The following is a 21,847-nucleotide window of genomic DNA, read 5'->3' as shown; positions in this document are numbered from 1 at the left end:
ATCGGGGGTAAAAACGTGACTTTTTTAGCCGATATCAATAGACCTAATGTGGTTCGTATATTAGAAGAACAACAAAAGATGGATCTTGAGTGGAAGGAAATGTTACATGGTCTGGTGCAAAGGATGAAGTATGTGTCAAGGAGGTGCTAACAAATGAATTTTCGAGGATCATTCATGATTATTATTATAATTCAGATTGGAGTTTTGATAATGCTCTAGAAGATGTTTCCGATACATCCGAAGTAATTTCCCATGAATGTTTTGATGAATTTGATGATTACCAACAAGTTGTGGAACAAATACTAACTGAACAAGAATCAGAGGCTATTACTAAGGAGGAAGATCCGGGTGAATACTTATTGGAATTAAGGTTTGTTGGTGTGCCACCACTCATGGTGAAAGATCATAGCGAAATCAAAGCATTAGCTAAATCGGGGGCATCAATCAATACTACGCCCTTGTTTTTGTACAACATGATGCTAGATAGAAAACTATACAGAACAATATTGATAATCCAACTTGGGAATCAATCAAAATGTAAACCAGCTGGCGCGATTCAAGATATGTTGATTTGTGTTAAGGGAATTGTTTTTCGAAGTGGATTTTCATATTCTAGATATAGAGATGGATGAAAAAGTTCTGGTAATAATTGGAAAAGGTTTTCTCAGGGCGGCTAAAGTAAGTTTGGATTTTACGTCTGGTGCTCTGACATTTTAAAAAAATCAACAAAGAAGAGTTACTTTTGTAAATTTCCCAACCACCCAACATCCGGGCGCATACATTGTGGGAAGAGACTCACCCGATGAATACAATATGATGCTTTGAGAGATGGTGGTTGAGTTATATGAAGAAGAAATGGAAGAAGTTGTTTCGGACATGATTGATAGCCTACAATAGTTTGCTAAATGATAGGTCTTGAAAAAATACACGATTTAAAAAAAACTGTGACTAAATTGGAGCTAGTAGTCAAAAGATATGATAGATCTAACATTTTGGCCAAAGACACAAAACACCAAATACCAAGCACCACGCACCGTCGATGGTGTTTGGTGCGTGGTTCGAATTTGCGAGGAAAGATGTCTTTTTGGAAATCTAGACGACCATAATGGTGAGCACGTTTAAATAATTTTGCTCGTTGGTTCGTTTTAGGGTGATCTCGAGAATTTCTATACAATCTGAAACCTAAGGTAAGGCGCCGCCAAATGCTACTCCATCTGGCAGCGCATATAAATGGTTTAAAAAGCATGTTTAATGAAGTGACATTAGATTCAAAATTATATGCGTTATACATAATTACAATGTAAGTGAAATAATAGACCTTAAAACTATATATATCATCGTAGGTCATGCATACACAAAAGTAATAATACTATATATTGAAAACATTCAAAAAAGAACATTAAAAATGAGAAAAATATCTTTTTTCGGCATTCTGACGACCTCGAATGGCTAGACACTTTCTGAGAGTCTTTTTTCGGCATTCTGACGACCTCGAATGGCTAGACACTTTCCGAAAGACATTTTACTCATTTTTAATGTTCTTTTTGAATGTTTTCAATATATATCGTATTATTACTTTTGTGTATACATCACCTAACATGATATATATAGTTTTAAAGCTTAATATTTCACTCACAATGTAATTATGTATGACACATTTAATTTTGAATCTAATGTCACTTCATTAAACACGCTTTTTAAATCATTAATATGCGTCGCCAGATGGAGTAACATTTGGCGGCGCAGAACCATAGGTTTCGAATTGTACAGAAATTCTCAAGATCACCCTAAAACGGCCTAACGAGCAAGACTCTTTGAACGTGCTCAGCATTCTAGGTCATGTAGATTTCAAAAAAGACATCTTTCCTCACAATTCGCACCACGCACCAAACACCACCGATGGTGCATGGTGCTTGGTGTTTTGTGTCTTTGGCCAAAATGTTGGATCTATCATATCTTTTGACTCGTAGCTCCGATTTATTCACCGTTTTTTCTGAAATTGTGTATATTTTCTCAATCTGTTCATTGGAAAACCGCCGTAGGCTGTTTGTCCTGGAATTTTTTCGAAACGAGACCTCGAAAATCTACAATTTTGCCCTTTTCTTTCGATTTTGACGTTCAAATGACCGTTTTGAATTTCTATCATATTATTCCTTTTGTATATGTATGACTTAGCATGATACATGTTGTTTTAAGGCCTGCTATTTCTTTCACAATGTAATTATATATAACGCATATAATTTTGAATCTAATGTCACTTCATATAATACAACTTTTAAATCATTAATATGTGCAGCCAAATGGAGTAACATTTGGCGGTGCCTAATCTTTGGTTTAGATTGTTCAGAAATTCTTGAGATCACCCTAAAATCAAGATTCTCGGAAAGTGTCTAGCCGTTCGAGGTCTTCAGGATGCTGAAAAAAGACATTTTACTCATTTTTAATGTTCTTTTTTGAACGTTTTCAATATATATTGTATTATTACTTTTGTGTATGCATGACCTAGCATGATATATATAGTTTTAAGGACTATTATTTCACTCACAATGTAAGTATGTATAACCTTAAGTATTTGACCTCTAAATGATATATTGTATTATTACTTTTGTGTATGCGCCGCCAGATGGAGTAACATTTGGCGGCGCATAACCTTAGGTTTCACATTGTACAGAAATTCCCAAGATCACCCTAAAACGGCCCAACGAGAAAGACTCTTTAAACATGCTCACCATTCTAGGTCGTGTAGATTTCGAAAAAGACATCTTTCCTCAAAAATTCGCACCACGCACTAAACACCACCAACGGTGCATGGTGTTTTGTGTCTTTGGCCAAAATGTTGGATCTATCATACCTTTTGACTCGTAGCGCTGATTTAGTCAGCATTTTTTTGAAATCGTGTATATTTTCGAGATCTATCCGTTGGAAAACCGCCGTAGGCTGTTTGTCCCTTAATGTTTTTCGAAACGAGACCTCGAAAACCTTCAGTTTTGCATTTTTCTTTCGATTTTGACGTTCTATTGATCGTTTTGAATTTCTATCATATTATTCCCTTTGTGTATGCATGACTAACATGATACATTCTGTTTTAAGGCCTATTATTTCTCTCACAATGTAATTATATATAACGCATATAATTTTGAATCTAATGTCACTTCATTAAACACGATTTTTAAATCATTAATATATGCCGCCATATGAAGTAACATTTGGAGTCGCCTAATCATTGGTTTCAGGGTGATCAGAAATTCTCGAGATTACCCTAAAATCAAGATTCTAGGAAAGTGTCTAGCCATTCGAGGTCATCAAGATGCCAAAAAAAGACATTTTATAAATTCTCGAGATCCCCTAAAACCAAGACTCTAGGAAATTGTCTAGCCATTTGAGGTCATCAGGATGCCGAAAAAAAGACATTTTACTCATTTTTAATGTTCTTTTTTGAACGTTTTCAATATATATATATATATATATATATATATATATATATATATATATATATATATATATATATATATATATATATATATATATATATATATATATATCGTATTATTACTTTAGTGTATGAATGACCTAGCATGATATATATAGTTTTAAAGCCTATTATTTCATTCACAATGTAATTATACATAGGGCATATAATTTTGAATCTAATGTCACTTCATTAAACACTCTTTTTAAATCATTAATATGTGCCGCCAGATGTAGTAACATTTGTGAAATGCCCCGTTCATATCGATTATAAACGATTCACAATAGTTGATCTCATTGCGAGGTATTTGACCTCTAAATGATACATTTTACAAACATTGCATTCGCTTTTGAAAGACAAACTTTCATTACATCGAAAGTTGACAGCATGCATACCATTTCATAATATATCCAACTATAAATGACTTAATAATATTCTTGATGAACTCAACGAGTCGAATGCAAAGTCTTTTGAAATATGTCATGAATGACTCCAAGTAATATCTCTAAAATGAGCAAATGCACAACGGAAGATTTCTTTCAAACCAGAGAATAAACATGCTTTCAAGTGTCAACCAAAGGTTGGTGAGTTCATTAGTTTATCATAAACATTCATTTCCATCATTTTAATAGACCACAAGATTTCATATATTTAATTGTACACGTAACCCGAGTACAAAATAACACGCGTAACCCGCGAATTAAAAATCATTCATATGGTGAACGCTTGATAACCGACTTAACTTTAATGCATAGAATATCCCCAAACAGAACCTCTCGTCTGTATAATAATAATAATCTCGAAGTACTAAAGCATCCGTACCCCGGATGGGACTTGTCGAGGTCCATAGATCTATCTTTAGGATTCGCGTCGATTAGGGGCCATACCCGTTTCCTAATCATTAGGTTACCAAGCTAAAACGGGGTGATATTCAATATTCATAATCCAGCCATAGAATGTAGTTTTTGATCATTTGTGTCTATTTCGTAAAACATTAATAAAATCAGCGCATGTATTCTCAGTCCCAAAAATATATATAAAAAGGGAGTAATGAAACTCACTATACTGTATTTTGTAGTAAAAATACATATGACGGCATTGAACAACTGAACAATGCAGGGTTTGCCTTGGATTCACGAACCTATATCATTCATATATATATATATATATATATATATTAATATATATACTCGAATTTGAACAAATTCATATATTATAACTTATGTTATTTATTATATATATATATATATATATATATATATATATATATATATATATATATATATTTAATTTTGTGTATGCATACCTAAAATGATTAGTGTTTAGATAGTTATATTAATATCTTTAGTTAGTATTATATTAAAAAAATATATACCAAATTTGTTATATATGAAAATTCATATAAAATTTGTTAATATGATTAACATATAAATATGATTAACACATACTTATATGTAATATTACTATTATATATATATTTTTATATACGAAATATTTATTTAGTAAAATAATATTAATAATAATACTTATAATGATCTAATAACATTGTTAATAATGATAATAATAACAATACATAATAATAATACTAATAACTATGGAAAGTTACTAATACTAATATTTATAAAAAATAATAATAATAATTTTTATTATAATAATAATATTATTAATCATAATAATGATAATAATACTAAAATGATGAAATTTATAATAATATTAATAATACTTATAAAAATATTAATGATAAATAAAGTTTCTACTACTTATAAATATGAATATGATATTGGTAATAATAATAATTATAATACTAACAATAGTAATAATAATATTAATAATAATCTTAATTGTAATTATAATACTTATACTAATGCTAACGATAATAATAATACTCTTAATTTGATTAATATTAATAATAATTTCTAAATATTATAAGTATTAACAATTATCATAATAATAATAACAATAATGATAATAATAATATTGGTTATGTTAAAAATACTCCTAATATTAATTTTAGTAATAATAATAATTAACACAATAATAATAACATAAATGATAATATTAACGATAATAACAATAATAATAATAATAAAACTAAAAGTAGAAGTGTATACCCTTCATAAAAAACGTTTCTAAAAAGAATTGTCCAAGATGAGACTCGAACCCGTGACCTCTCAATTAACACCAACACCCTTAAACCAATCCTCCATCCGATCTTTTTCTGATATAACTGGGATTTTAATTCATTTAACTAATTCCTTCTGTTTCCCTCATCTTCTTTACCATTCAATCGACAATACCCATAACCCAATCTAATTAACAAGTTACCCAATTGTTTTGAGACTTGCAATTTAATATAAACGGCTTGTTGTAGTTGTTATTGAATCAACAGAAAGAAATAAAGAAATAAATAAAAAAAATGACAGTTACAGTTCGATATGAACACGTACGAACTCAAATCTTGATTTTTAAATTAAGACTGTTTTAAACAAAGATTATAAAATGAAAAAGGTTCACAATCATTATTTGAAACTTTCTAGATAATCAATTTAACTTAAATTATCAAAACGAACTCGAATTTAACGATGAACAAATTCTTTGACTTTTTAAAAATAAACTTTGACTTCAAAATTAGAACTCGATAGTAAAAATTGAGCTTTGTAACTTTGCAGATAGTTTGAATGAAAGATTTCTAACCTAACTGCAATAAAGGATTTTAAAATTAAACTCTAATTCGATGTTTTGGAAAAATGGATGAAGAACAGAGGTCGACAATGTATTTATCTATTTAATTTCTGAGTTGTGGTGATAATTGAATTTTTCTGAGTCATTGAGTGGATTATACTACTTATCATCGATCCTAATTTGTTGTGTAATGAATTGAGATGTGGACGTAAAACAATTTCTAACATTAAATTGACAGAAGAAAAAGCTGAAGAAGAAAAAATAAATCGATTTCATATTGATTTGTACTGTATTCATTTTTTAATTGTAATTGAATTAATATTGTAATCAGATTTTGAGACACAGAACAAAATTTACGCACAGTTGATAACAATATGTAACAAAAATACGTATATATTTGTATTTATTTAGGTTTATATTCGTATATATGTATATATATATATATATATATATATATATATATATATATATATATATATATATATATATATGTGATTATATATATATAAATCTGTATTTCTAATATGTATGTATCTATATATATATATCTGTAATTATATATAATTTAAATATATTTAGTATTAATAATTATCATGTATTAATGATAATAATATTATTAACAATTATATTTATATTTATATTAATAAGAATACTAATATTAATATCAATAATAATATCAATAATAATAATTTAATATAAAATAATAATGATAATATCATTACTTATAATATTGTATATTTCAAATAGAAATACAATTAATAATTTTAATAGTACTGATATAATATTAATATTAATTGTAATAATGATAATAATAATATTATTACAAATTTTAATAATAAATTGTATTTATTATTATTTTTATAATAATAACAATAATGAATACCATGATAGGAATATTAAGATATCAATAAAATAAAATAAAAAATCAAATGTATCGAATTTCATAATATAATTTTAGTAATATTAATATTACTAATATTAATAAAATGTAATAATAATGTAACAACTATAATTAACTTGTAACTACATTTAATATATTAATTTTATAATTAATTATGTAACATTTAATAATTATATCATATTTTACATGATAATATTTGTTGAATATTTAATATCCATATATTTTATATCTATTAGAATATAATAATAATTACTAATAGAAATCATATATATATATATATATATATATATATATATATATATATATACACACACAAACAATTGTTCGTGAATCGTTGGGAATATTCAAAAAGGTAAATGAATCCATGTAAATAGTTCAAAAATTTTGAGACTCAACATTATAGACTTTGCTTATCGTGTCGAAATCAGTTAAAGATTAAGTTTAAATTTGGTCAGAAATTTCTGGGTCGTCACAATTTGGCTGCGCATAACCTTAGGTTCCAAATTGTACAGAATTCTCAAGATCACCCTAATAAGTCCCAACGAGCAAGAACCTTTGAACGTGATCATCATTCTAGGTCATGTAGATTTCGAAAAAGACATCTTTTCTCTCAAATTCGCACCACGCACCAAACACCACCGACGCTGCGTGGTGCTTCGTTTTGTGTCTTTAGCCAAAATGTTGGATCTATCATGTCTTTTGACTCGTAGCTCCGATTTAGTCACCATTTTTTTAACTCGTGTATATTTTCGAGATCCATCTGTTGGCAAACTGCCGTAGGCCGTTTGTCCCAAATTGTTTTCAAAACGAGACCTCGAAAACCTTTAATTTTGCCTTTTTCTTTCGATTTTGACGCTCTATTGACCGTTTTGAATTTCAATCATAGTATTCCTTTTGTGTATGCATGACTTAGCATGATACATGTTGTTTTAAGGCTTATTATTTCTCTCACAATTTAATTATTTATAACGCATATAAATTTGAATCTAATGTTAATTCATTTAACACGATTTTTAAATCATTAATATTCGCCGCCAAATAGAGTAACATTTGGCGGCGCCTAATCTTTGGTTTTGGAATGTTCAGAAATTCTTGAGATCACCCTAAAATCAAACTCTAGGAAAGTGTCTAGCCATTCGAGGTTGTCAGGATTCCGAAAAAGACATTTTACTCATTTTTTATGTTCTTTTTTGAACGTTTTCAATATATCTTATTATTACTTTTGTGTATGCATGACCTAGCATGATATATATAGTTTTAAGGCCTATTATTTCACTCACAATGTAATTATGTATAACACATATAATTTTGAATCTAATGTCACTTCATTAAACACGATTTTTAAATCATTAATATGCGCCGCCAGATGGAGTAACATTTGGCGGCGCATAATTTTAGGTTTCATATTGTACAAAAATTCTCAAGATCACCCTAAAACGGCCCAACGAGCAAGACTCTTTGAATGTGCTCACCATTATAGGTCGTTTAGATTTCGAAAAAGACATCTTTCCTCGCAAATTCGCACCACGCACCAAAGACCGCCGACGGTGCATGGTGCTTGGTGTTTTGTGTCTTTGGCCAAAATTGTAGATCTGTCATATCTTTTGACTCGTAGCTCTGATTTAGTCACTATTTTTTTTTTTGAAATCGTGTATATTTTCGAGATCTATCCATTGGCAAACCATGGTAGGCCATTTGTCCTAAATTTTTTTCTAAGGGAGACCTCGAAAACCTTCAATTTTGCCTTTTCTTTCGATTTTGACGTTGTATTGACCGTTTTGAAATTCTATCATATTATTCCTTTTGTATATGCATAATGAAATGTCCCGTTCATATCGATTATAAACGTTCCATATTAATTGATTTCGTTGCGATATTTTGACATCTATATGAGATGTTTTTCAAAGACTGCATTCGTTTTTAAAACAAACCCTAACCTTTATTTTATCGACAAGGTTAAAAAGACACCACCTAGATTATCCAGAAATGATAATCTTAAAAATATCACACTTACACACTACCAATACATATTGGTTTACAATATTAATATGTTACAACAAAATAAATCTCGAATGCAGTTTTAAACAATATTATACAAGCATGCTGACACCAAATATTGTCCATATATTAGCATGCAACAGCGGAAGCTCTTAATAATCACCTGAGAATAAACATGCTTTAAACGTCAAAAAAAATGTTGTTGAGTTATAGGTTTAACCTATATATTTATCAAATTGTAATAATAGACCACAAGATTTCATATTTTAATATACATCCCATACATAGAGATAGAATCTTTCATACTGTGAACACCTGGTAACCGACATTAACAAGATGCATATAAGAATATCCCCTATCATTCCGGAAAATCCATTGGACATGATAAAACAACATCGAAGTACTAAAGCATCCGCAACCATGGATGGGGTTCGTTAGGCCCAATAGATCTATCTTTAGGATTCGCGTCAATTAGTAGATCGGTTTACTAATTCTTAGGTTAACAAGCAAAAAGGGGCATATTCGGCTTCGATCATTCACCCATATAATGTAGTTTCATTTACTTGTGTCTATTTCGTAAAACATTTATAAAACTGCATGTATTCTCATCCCAAAATATTAGATTTTAAAAGTGGGACTATAACTCACTTTCACAGATTTTTACTTCGTCGGGAAGTAAGACTTGGCCACTGGTCGATTCACGAATCTATAACAAATATGTACATATATATCAAAGTATGTTCAAAATATATTTACAACATTTTTAATACGTTTTACTGTTTTAAGTTTATTAAGTCAGTTGTCCTCGTTAGTAACCTACAACTAGTTGTCCACAGTTAGATGTACAGAAATAAATCGATATATTATCTTGAATCAATCCACGACTCAGTGTATACACGTCTCAGGCTAGATCACAACTCAAAGTATATATATTTTTGGAATCAACCTCAACCCTGTATAGCTAACTCCAACATTACTGCATATAGAGTGTCTATGGTTGTTCCAAATAATATATATACATGGGTCGATATGATATGTCAAAACATTTTCATACGTGTCTAAGGAATCCCAAGATTACATAATATATTAGAATACATGTATAATACAATATGAGTTAGCTAGGATATGATTAATATAGATTTGTTACCAATTTTCACGTCGTTACAACAACTAAAAATATCCAATCTTGTTTTACCCATAACTTCTTCGTTTTAAATCCGTTTTGAGTGATTCAAATTGTTATGGTTTCATATTGAACTTAAGTTTATGAATCTAAACATAAAAAGTATAAGTTTATTGTCGGAAATACAGGTTACAAGTCGTTTTTGTAATGGTAGTCATTTCATTCGAAAGAACGACGTCTAGATGACCATTTTGGAAAACATACTTCCACTTTGAGTTTAACCATGATTTTTGGATATAGTTTTATGTTCATAAGAAAAATCATTTTCCCAGAAGAACAACTTTTAAATCAAAGTTTATCATAGTTTTTAATTTACTAACCCAAAACAGCCCGCGGTGTTACTACGACGGCGTATATCCGGTTTTACGGTGTTTTTCGTGTTTTCAAGTTTTAAATCATTAAGTTAGCATATCATATAGATATAGAACATGTGTTTAGTTTATTTGAAAAGTCAAGTTAGAAGGATTAACTTTTGTTTGCGAACAAGTTTAGAATTAACTAAACTATGTTCTAGTGATTACAAGTTTAAACCTTCGAATAAGGTAGTTTTATATATATGAATCGAATGATGTTATGAACATCATTACGACCTCAAGTTTAGTAGGTAAACCTACTGAAAATGATGGAAAAATAACTTGAGCTTCAAAGGATCTTTGATGGCTTGGAAGTTCTTGAAATAGAATCATGACACAAAAACAAGTTCAAGTAAGATTATTACTCGAATTAAGATAGTTATAGTTATAGAAATTGAATCAAAGCTTGAATATGAAAATTACCTTGATTTAGAAAGATAACCTACTGTAAATAACAAAGGTTTCTTGATCTTAGATGATTGCTTAGAATGGATTAGGAAACTTGGAAGTAAATTTGTAAACTTGTAAGTGTTCTTGAGGTGTTCTTGAGTAATTGTTTTTATGATGATTATAGATAATAACCAAAGCTTGTATTTGATGATTATTGCTGGAAAAATAGTAACTTAGACATTCAAGGAAGATTGTGTGTGTTTTGAGAGAGAATTGGGAAGAAAATTGGAAGTGAAATGGAGTAGGTGGTGAGTGGTGAAGGTGAGTGGGGTTAAAAGGAGTTCTTGTTTTTGTTTCCTTGCTCATAAGTCATGCTAGTTGTCTAATTGTTGGTTCCATATGTTTGTTGACTATCTAGGGCTGCTAAGAGCTGAATTATTATGTGTATATACCAATAACATATACGTCTAGGAGCTGGGTATTGTACGAGTACGAATACGGTTGCATACGAGTAGAATTATTGATGAAAATGAATGAGAATGCAATTTTAAGCATTTTTGTTAAGTAGAAGTACTTTGATATGTATCTTGAAGTCTTTCAAAAGTGTACTAATACATCTAAATACACTACATGTATATACATTTTAACTGAGTCGTTAAGTCATCGTTAGTCGTTACATGTAAGTGTTGTTTTGAAACCTTTAATTTAACGATCTCATTTAATGTTGTTAACCCATTATTAATTATATCTAATGAGATGTAAAATTATTACATTATTAAGATATTAATATGTATGAATATATCTTAATATGATATATATATACATTAAAATGTCGTTACAACAATAATCGTTACATATATGCCTCGTTTCAAAATTCTTAAGTTAGTAGTCTTGTTTTACATATGTAGTTCATTGTTAACATACTTAATGATATATATAATTATCATTTTATCATGTTAAATATAGTGTAACAATATCGTAATATGATACATATGTATTTAGTAAGACGTTGTAATAACGATAATCGTTATATATATCGTTTCGAGTTTCTTAATTTAGTAGTCTCATTTTTATGTATATAACTCATTGTTAATATACTTATGGATATACTTACTTATCATAATCTCATGTTAACTATATGTATATCCATATATATATCGTCATGTCGTTTTTACAAGTTTTAACGTTCGTGAATCGCCGGTCAACTTGGGTGGTCAATTGTCTACGTGAAACTCATTTCAAATAATCAAGTCTTAACAAGTTTGATTGATTAACATGTTGGAAACATTTAATCATGCAAATATAGTTTTCAATTAATATATAATCATGGAAAAGTTCGGGTCACTACAGTACCTACCAGTTAAATAATTTTCATCCCGAAATTTTAAGCTGTTGAAGGTGTTGACGTATCTTCTGGAAATAGGTGAGGGTATTTCAGCTTCATCTGATCTTCATGCTCCCGGGTGAATTCGGGTCCTCTACGAGCATTCCATCGAACCTTAACAATTGGTATCTTGTTTTGCTTAAGTCTTTACTGTAGTGACCCGAACTTTTCCATGTTTATATATATTAATTGAGATTGATATTTACATGACCAAATGTTTCCAACATGTTAAGCAATCAAACTTGTTAAGACTTGATTAAATGAAATAAGTTTCATAAAGACAATTGATCACCCAAGTTGACCGGCGATTCACGAACGTTACAAAATTGTAAAAACTACATGTTGTGGTATATATAGACATATATATATGGTTGACATGAGATTATGATGAGTAAGTATCTCACTAAGTATATTAACAATGTGTGATATACATAAGAAATGAGATTACTAAGTTAAGAAACTCGAAATGATATATATAACGATTATCGTTATGATAACGTCTACTAAATATATATGTATCATATTAAGATATTGATACACTATATTTAAAATGATAAAATGATATTTAAATATATCATTAAGTGTGTTAACAATGAACTACATATGTAAAAACAAGACTGCTAACTCAAGAATTACGAAACGAGACTTATATGTAACGATTATCGTTGTAACGATATTTTAATGTATATATCATATTAAGAGATATTCATACATCATAATATCATGAGAATATAATAATTTAACATCTCATTTGATATAATAAACATTGGGTTAACAACATTAATTGAGATCGTTAACTTAAAGGTTTCAAAACAACACTTACATGTAACGACTAACGAAGACTTAACGACTCCATTAGAATGTATCTACATGTTGTGTTTTGATATGTATTCTTACACTTTTGAAAGACTTTAAGACACATATCAAAGTACTTCTACTTAACAAAAATTCTTACAATTACATCCTCGTTCAGTTTCATCAACAATTCTACTCGTATGCACCCGTATTCGTACTCGTACAATACACAGCTTTTAGATGTATGTACTATTGGTATATACACTAAAATGATCAGCTCTTAGCAGCCCATGTGAGTCACCTAACACATGTGGGAACCATCATTTGGCAACTAGCATGAAATATCTCATAAAATATCAAAAATATTAGTAATCATTCATGACTTATTTACATGAAAACAAAATTACATATCCATTATATCTAATCCATATCCCAACGACCAAAAACACCTACAAACACTTTCATTCTTCAATTTTCTTCATATAATTGATCTCTCTCAAGTTCCATCTTCAAGTTCTAAGTGTTCTTCATAAATTCCATAAGTATAGTTTCATAAAAATCAAGAATACTTCCAAGTTTGCAAGTCTACTTCCAAGCTTTCTAATCCATTCCAAGTAATCATCTAAGATCAAGGAACCTTTATTATTTACAGTAGGTTATCTTTCTAATTCAAGTTAATATTCATATTCAAACTTTGATTCAATTTCTACAACTATAACAATCTTATTTCGAGTGAAAATCTTACTTGAACTGTTTTCGTGTCATGATTCTGCTTCAAGAACTTTCAAGCCATCCAAGGATCCTTTGATGCTAGATCCATTTTTCTCATTTACAGTAGATTTATCCAGAAAACTTGAGGTAGTAATATGTCCATAACATCATTCGATTCATACATATAAAGCTATCTTATTCGAAGGTTTAAACTTGTAATCACTAGAACATAGTTTAGTTAATTCTAAACTTGTTCGCAAACAAAAGTTAATCCTTCTAACTTGACTTTTAAAATCAACTAAACACATGTTCTATATCTATATGATATGCTAACTTAATGATTTAAAACCCGAAAACACGATGAACACCATAAAATCGGATATACGCCGTCGTAGTGAAACCGGGGGCTGTTTTGGTTTGGATAATTAAAAACTATGATAAACTTTGATTTAAAAGTTGTTCTTCTGGAAAAATGATTTTTCATATGAGCATGAAACTATATCCAAAAATCTTGGTTAAACTCAAAGTGAAAGTATGTTTTTCAAAATGGTCATCAAGATGTCGTTCTTTCGACGGAAATGACTACCTCTTTAGTAATTGACATGTAACTTAAATTTCTGACTATAAACCTATACTTTTTCTCTTTGTATTCTTAAATTATAGTTTAATATGAAACCATAGAAATTTGATTCACTCAAAACGGATTTAAAATGAAGAAGTTATGGGTAAAACAAGATTGGATATTTTTGATCTTTTTAGCTACGGGAAATGTTTAACAAATTTATACAAATCATCTCCTAGCTAACTTATATTGTATTATACATGTATTCTAATATATTATGTAATCTTGGGATACCATAGACACGTATGCAAATATTTTGACATATCATATCGACCCATGTATATATATTATTTGGAACAACCATAGACACTCTATACGCTGTAATGTTGGAGTTAGCTATACAGAGTTGAGGTTGATTCCAAAAATATATATACTTTGAGTTGTGATTTAGCCTGAGACATGTATACACTGGGTCGTGGATTGATTCAAGATAATATATATCGATTTATTTCTGTACATCTAACTGTGGACAACTAGTTGTAGGTTACTAACGAGGACAGCTGACTTAATACACTCAAATCTTTAAAACATAATAAAAATGGTTGTAATTATATTTTGATCATACTTTGATATATATGTACATATTTGTATAGGTTCGTGAATCGATCCGTGGCCATATCTGTGAAAGTGAGTTATAGTCCCACTTTTAAAATCTAATATTTTTGGGATGAGAATACATGCAGGTTTTATAAATGATTTACAAAATAGACACAAGTACGTGAAACTACATTCTATGGTTGAATTATCGAAATCGAATATGCCCCTTTTTATTAAGTCTGGTAATCTAAGAATTAGGGAACAGACACCCTAATTGACGCGAATCCTAAAGATAGATCTATTGGGCCTAACAAACCCCATCTAAAGTACCGGATGCTTTAGTACTTCGAAATTTATATCATATCCGAAGGGTGTCCCAAAATGATGGGGATATTCTTATATATGCATCTTGTTAATGTCGGTTACTAGGTGTTCACCATATGAATGATTTTTATCTCTATGTATGGGATGTGTATTGAAATATGAAATCTTGTGGTCTATTGTTACGATTTGATATATATATAGGTTAAACCTATAACTCACCAACATTTTTGTTGACGTTTTAAGCATGTTTATTCTCAGGTGAATACTAAGAGCTTTCGCTGTTGCATACTAAAATAAGGACAAGATTTGGAGTCCATGTTTGTATGATATTGTGTAAAAACTGCATTCAAGAAACATATGTCAATGTAATATATTTCTATTGTAAACCATTATGTAATGGTTGTGTGTAAACAGTATATTTTAGATTATCATTATTTGATAATCTACGTAATATTTTTAAAACCTTTATTGATAAAATAAAGGTTATGGTTGTTTTAAAAATGAATGCAGTCTTTGAAAAACGTCTCATATAGAGGTCAAAACCTCGCAACGAAATTAATTAATATGGAACGTTTATAATCAATATGAACGGGACATTTCAGTTGGTATCCGAGCATTGGTCTTAGAGAACCAGAAAATTTGCATTAGTGTGTCTTATCGAGTTTGTTAGGATGCATTAGTGAGTCTGGACTTCGACCGTGTTTTTTTTAAAAATGATTGCTTAACATTTTTGTTGGAAACTATATATTATTAACATGTAAATATTATGTGATATATTAATCTCTTAACATGTTTGATATTGTGTGATAGATGTCTACCTCTAGCACAAATCCCATTGACTCACCTAATAATAACGAAGAGTCGAATATATATTGGCAAGATTCACAAGTTCCCGAAGAACCGGAAGAAGAGGAAACGGAACCGAAAGAAGAGGAACCGAAAGAAGAGGAACCAGAAGAAGAGGAATCGAAAGAAGAAGAGGTTCTGGAGGGGGGAATAGTAGGAACCACAGAAAACCGATCAAATAAAAGAAAATCCTCAACCAATGGACCAAAGTTAATAATGGTCAATGGTGTTTCCGCTAAGGAAGCAAAATATTGGGAAAATTACTATTTTTCTGATGAATTGGATCCTGATGAGGATTCCGATGATGTTATAGAAATTACCCCGACCCAATTTAATGAGGCAAAAGAAAATAATAAGGGAAAAGGCATCAAAATAGAGAAATCTGATTCCGACCCCGATGAACTTTATATGTACCATCAACACCCGTATTTTCAATATCGTGACAATAACCCGGGAACCTCTAAACCACCAGGTTTTTCTAAACCAATGTGGAAAATGACGACTCGTATTAGAGGAACATCATATATCCCTAGAAGATTAGGAAAAAGAACCAAGTCCGAAGAAGAAGAAACCAGTGATTCAGATTAGAGGGGTGTGAGCTTGTTGTGTAATAAATGTATTGTAGTGTGCTTGTACTTTTATGTTCTATGTAAAAATTGCTTGTATTGTTTGTTATTACGAATCTAATCCTTATCTATTTTACAGTATAAAAACAAAATGGACGTTAATGTTGGACAACCAAATATTTTAGAAGACCTACCAGAGGATATGATTGAGGAAATCTTGTCTAGAGTCGGTCAGAATTCATCAGCACATTTAGTTATGGAGAAATTAACTTGTCAAATATTTGAAAGACTTTCCAGAAATGCCTTAGTTTATAAAAGGCTTTCCTTTGATAGGTGGGGTATATCACATTGGGGAGACTTTAAGTTACGCCGTGTTTTCTTTAAAGCGTTAAATGCGGGGAACCCAAATGCAATTTTACGCTACGGGTTAAGAACCTATTTTGAGTCAACATATCCTAACATAGGATTTCGTGAATTAGAAAGAGCTTCTAACATGCAACATAAAGAAGCATGTTATGCTTACGGGTTAGTGATGTTCGCTTCTTACCAAAGTGAGAAAAAGAACATCGGATTGCAGCTTTTAAATAAAACTTTCCCACAAGTGATAGATTCAGTAGTTGGGGTGAGAAACAAGGTTTTTAGATTATTACGGGGCTGTTGGACATTACGAAACCCTCGTCCTTTTAACGACATTACAACATGCTGCCTAGCCAATGGTCATAACGGTTATTTTTCACAAGACCAAGGATGGGAAGTCGTCTTAGTAAAACCAGAATGCATGACTTGTTTCTGGACTTATGAATTACGTGTCTTTATTTCCTTTGCTGAACAACTTGCGTATTAACTAGATTTATCTTCAAAACTGTCATGCATCATAGTGTACTATATTTCATGTTATATGTAATATAGCGAAGTTGTAAGTTTAAAGAATATTTGTATGTGATATATTATTATAATCAGTTTTTCATATGGAATTGTAGTAGTTGAATTGTATATTAGCTACTAAGTATGAACATTTGGTAGGTAGTACCCGAATTTAAACTTATAAAACGCTAATATGAAGAAAAAGCTTTTATAAATGAGTTCATATTATGCTACGAGATACTATTGACTACTCTTAATATTCTGTATGATTAACTTGTTTTATTTGACTATTTTGAATGAAATGGTACCGACTACTCGACACACCTTGAATATGAGCGAAGCGGAATTTCGTGTCTTTCTTGCTTCAAACATAGCCGCAGTACACGCCGCGCTACATACCAACAATAACTCTAAATCTAGCAATACAGCTAACGGCGCAAGAAATCGTGTGGGATGCTCCTACAAGGAATTCACTGCCTGCAAACCTTCAGAATTTGATGGGACCGAATGACTAATCGGATTGAAATGGTGGACTGAGAAAGTTGAATCGGTGTTTGCCATAAGTAGTGTGCTGAAGGAGACAAAGTGAAGTACGCTACGCATACCTTCACAGGTATTGCGTTAACATGGTGGAATACTTATCTAGAGCAAGTGGGACAAGATGCTGCTTACGCGCTACCGTGGTCAGCATTCAAGCACTTGATGAACGAGAAGTACCATCCCAGAACCGAGGTCAATAAGCTCAAGTCAGAACTTAGAGGGTTACGGACACAGGGATTCGATATTACTTCGTACGAAAGACGAATCACAGAATTGTGCCTATTGTGTCCGAGAGCATTCGAAGATGAGGAAGGAAAGATCGACGCATTTGTGAAAGGGTTATCGGAGAGAATCCAAGAAGATATAAGTTCACACGAGCCTGCCTCCATACAAAAGGCATGTAGAATGGCTCACAAACTAGTGAACCATATTGAGGGAAGAATTAAAGAACAGGCGCCCGAAGAGGCCAACGTGAAGCTAGTCAAAAGAAAGTGGGAGGAAAACGGTGATAAGAGTCACCAAAACAACAACAACTATCCCAACAATCGCAACATCAATCGCAACTACAACAAACTGCACAACAACAAGAACAACAACTACAACAATCATCTCAACAACAATAACAACCGCAACAACAACAACAATCAGAAGCAGCTATGCCAAAGGTGTGAAAAGTATCACTCGTGGTTCTGCACCAAATTTTGCAACAAGTGTAAAAGAAATGGTCATAGCGCAGCGAATTGTGAGGTCTATGGACCAGGGGTTAACAGAATGAAAGGAACAAATGGTGTCGGAACGAGTAATGGCGGAGCAAGTAGTATCGGAGCAAGTTATGCCAATGTAGTTTGTTATAAATGTGGAAAACTGGTCCACATTATTAGAAATTTCCTGAACCAGGAGAACACGAATAGACAAGGCCGCGGAAGAGTTTTCAATATTAATGCGGCAGAGGCACAAGAATACCCGGAGCTTGTTACGGGTACGTTTCTTATTGACAATAACTCTGCTTACGTTTTATTTGATTCGGGTGCGGATAGAAGCTATATGAGTAGAGATTTTTGTGCTAAATTAAGTTGTCCATTGACGCCATTGGATAGTAAATTTTTACTCGAATTAGCAAACGGTAAATTAATTTCAGCAGATTATATATGCCAGAATCGAGAAATTAAAATGGGTAGCGAAATATTTAAGATTGATTTGATACCAGTAGAGTTAGGGAGTTTTGATGTAATAGTTGGCATGGACTAGCTGAAGGAGATGAAAGCAGAGATCGTATGTTACAAAAATGCAATTCGCATTGTACGAGAAGAAGGAGAACCCTTAATGGTGTACGGAGAAAAGGGCAACACGAAGCTACATCTTATTAGCAATTTAAAGGCACAAAAACTAATAAGAAAAGGTTGCTATGCTGTTCTAGCACACGTAGAGAAAGTACAAACTGAAGAAAAGAGCATCAATGATGTTCCCATCGCAAAAGAATTTCCCGATGTATTTTCGAAAGAATTACCGGGACTACCTCCACATTGATCTGTTGAATTTCAAATAGATCTTGTACCAGGAGCTGCACCAATAGCTCATGCTCCTTTCAGACTCGCACCCAGCGAGATGAAAGAACTGCAAAGCCAACTGCAAGAACTATTAGAACGTGGTTTCATTCGACCAAGCACATCACCATGGGGAGCTCCTGTTTTGTTTGTCAAGAAGAAGGATGGTACATTTAGGTTGTGTATTGACTACAGAGAGTTGAATAAACTTACCATCAAAAACCGTTATCCACTGCCGAGAATTGATGACTTATTTGATCAACTACAAGGCTCGTCGGTTTATTCGAAAATTGATTTACGTTCTGGATATCATCAAATGCGAGTAAAAGAGGATGATATTCCAAAAACTGCTTTTAGGATGCGTTATGGTCATTACGAGTTTATGGTTATGCCGTTTGGATTGACTAACGCACCAGCTGTGTTCATGGACCTTATGAACCAAGTGTGTGGGCCATATCTTGACAAGTTTGTCATTGTTTTCATCGATTACATACTTATTTACTCAAAGAATGATCAAGAGCACGACGAACATTTGAGAAAAGTGCTAGAAGTATTGAGAAAAGAAAAACTGTATGCTAAGTTTTCAAAGTGTGCATTTTGGTTAGAAGAAGTTTAATTCCTCAGTCACATAGTGAACAAAGAAGGTATCCAGGAAGACCCAGCAAAGATCGAAACCGTTGAAAAGTGGGAAACCCCAAAAACTCCGAAGCATATACGTCAATTTTTAGGATTGGCTGGTTACTACAGAAGATTCATCCAAGATTTCTCGAAAATAGCAAAACCCTTGACTGCATTAATGCATAAAGGGAAGAAATTTGAATGGAAGGATGAACAAGAGAAGGCGTTTCAGTTATTGAAGAAAAAGCTAACTACAGCACCTATATTGTCATTGCCTGAAGGGAATGATAATTTTGTGATTTATTGTGACGCATCAAAGCAAGGTCTCGGTTGTGTATTAATGCAACGAATGAAGGTGATTGCTTATGCGTCTAGACAATTGAAGATTCACAAGAAAAATTATACAACTTACGATTTAGAATTGGGTGCTGTTGTTTTTGCATTAAAGACTTGGAGGCATTATTTATATGGAGTCAAAAGTATTATATATACCGACCACAAAAGTCTCCAACATATATTTAATCAGAAGCAACTGAATATGAGACAACGCAGGTGGATTGAACTGTTGAATAATTATTATTTTGAGATTCGATACCACCCGGGGAAGGCGAATGTGGTAGCCGACGCTTTGAGTAGAAAGGACAGAGAACCTATACGGGTAAAAGCTATGAATATAATTATTCGTACTAACCTTACTACTCAAATAAAGGAGGCGCAACAGGGTGTTGTAAAAGAAGGAAAGTTGAAGAATGAGATACCCAAAGGATCAGAGAAACATCTTAATATTCGGGAAGACGGAACCCGATATAGGGCTGATAGAATTTGGGTACCAAGGTTAGGAGATGTGAGAGAAATGGTACTTAAAGAAGCACATAAAACCAGATATTCAATACATCCCGGAGCGGGGAAGATGTATAAAGATCTCAAGAAACACTTTTGGTGGCCGGGTATGAAAGCCGATATTGCTAAATATGTAGGAGAATGTTTGACGTGTTCTATGGTCAAAGCTAAACATCAGAAACCATCAGGTCTACTACAACAACCTGAAATCCCGGAATGGAAATGGGAAAACATTACCATGGATTTCATTACTAAATTGCCAAGAACTGCAAGTGGTTATGATACTATTTGGATAATAGTTGATCGTCTCACCAAGTCAGCACACTTCCTGCTAATGAGAGAAGATGACAAAATGGAGAAGTTGGCGCGATTGTATTTGAAGGAGGTTGTCTCCAGACATGGAATACCCGTCTCTATTATCTCTGATAGGGATGGTAGATTTGTTTCAAGGTTCTGGCAGACCTTGCAACAAGCATTGGGGACTCGTCTAGACATGAGTACTGCCTATCATCCACAAACTGATAGGCAGAGCGAAAGGACGATACAAACACTTGAAGACATGCTACGAGCATGTGTTATTGATTTCGGAAACAGTTGGGATCGACACCTACCGTTAGCAGAATTTTCCTACAATAACAGTTATCATTCTAGTATTGAGATGGCGCCGTTTGAGGTACTTT

This window comes from Rutidosis leptorrhynchoides, chromosome 7 (assembly GCF_046630445.1).
Source record: "Rutidosis leptorrhynchoides isolate AG116_Rl617_1_P2 chromosome 7, CSIRO_AGI_Rlap_v1, whole genome shotgun sequence".
In the NCBI taxonomy this organism is placed as follows: Eukaryota; Viridiplantae; Streptophyta; class Magnoliopsida; order Asterales; family Asteraceae; genus Rutidosis; species Rutidosis leptorrhynchoides.
This window is presented reverse-complemented; position numbering follows the sequence as displayed.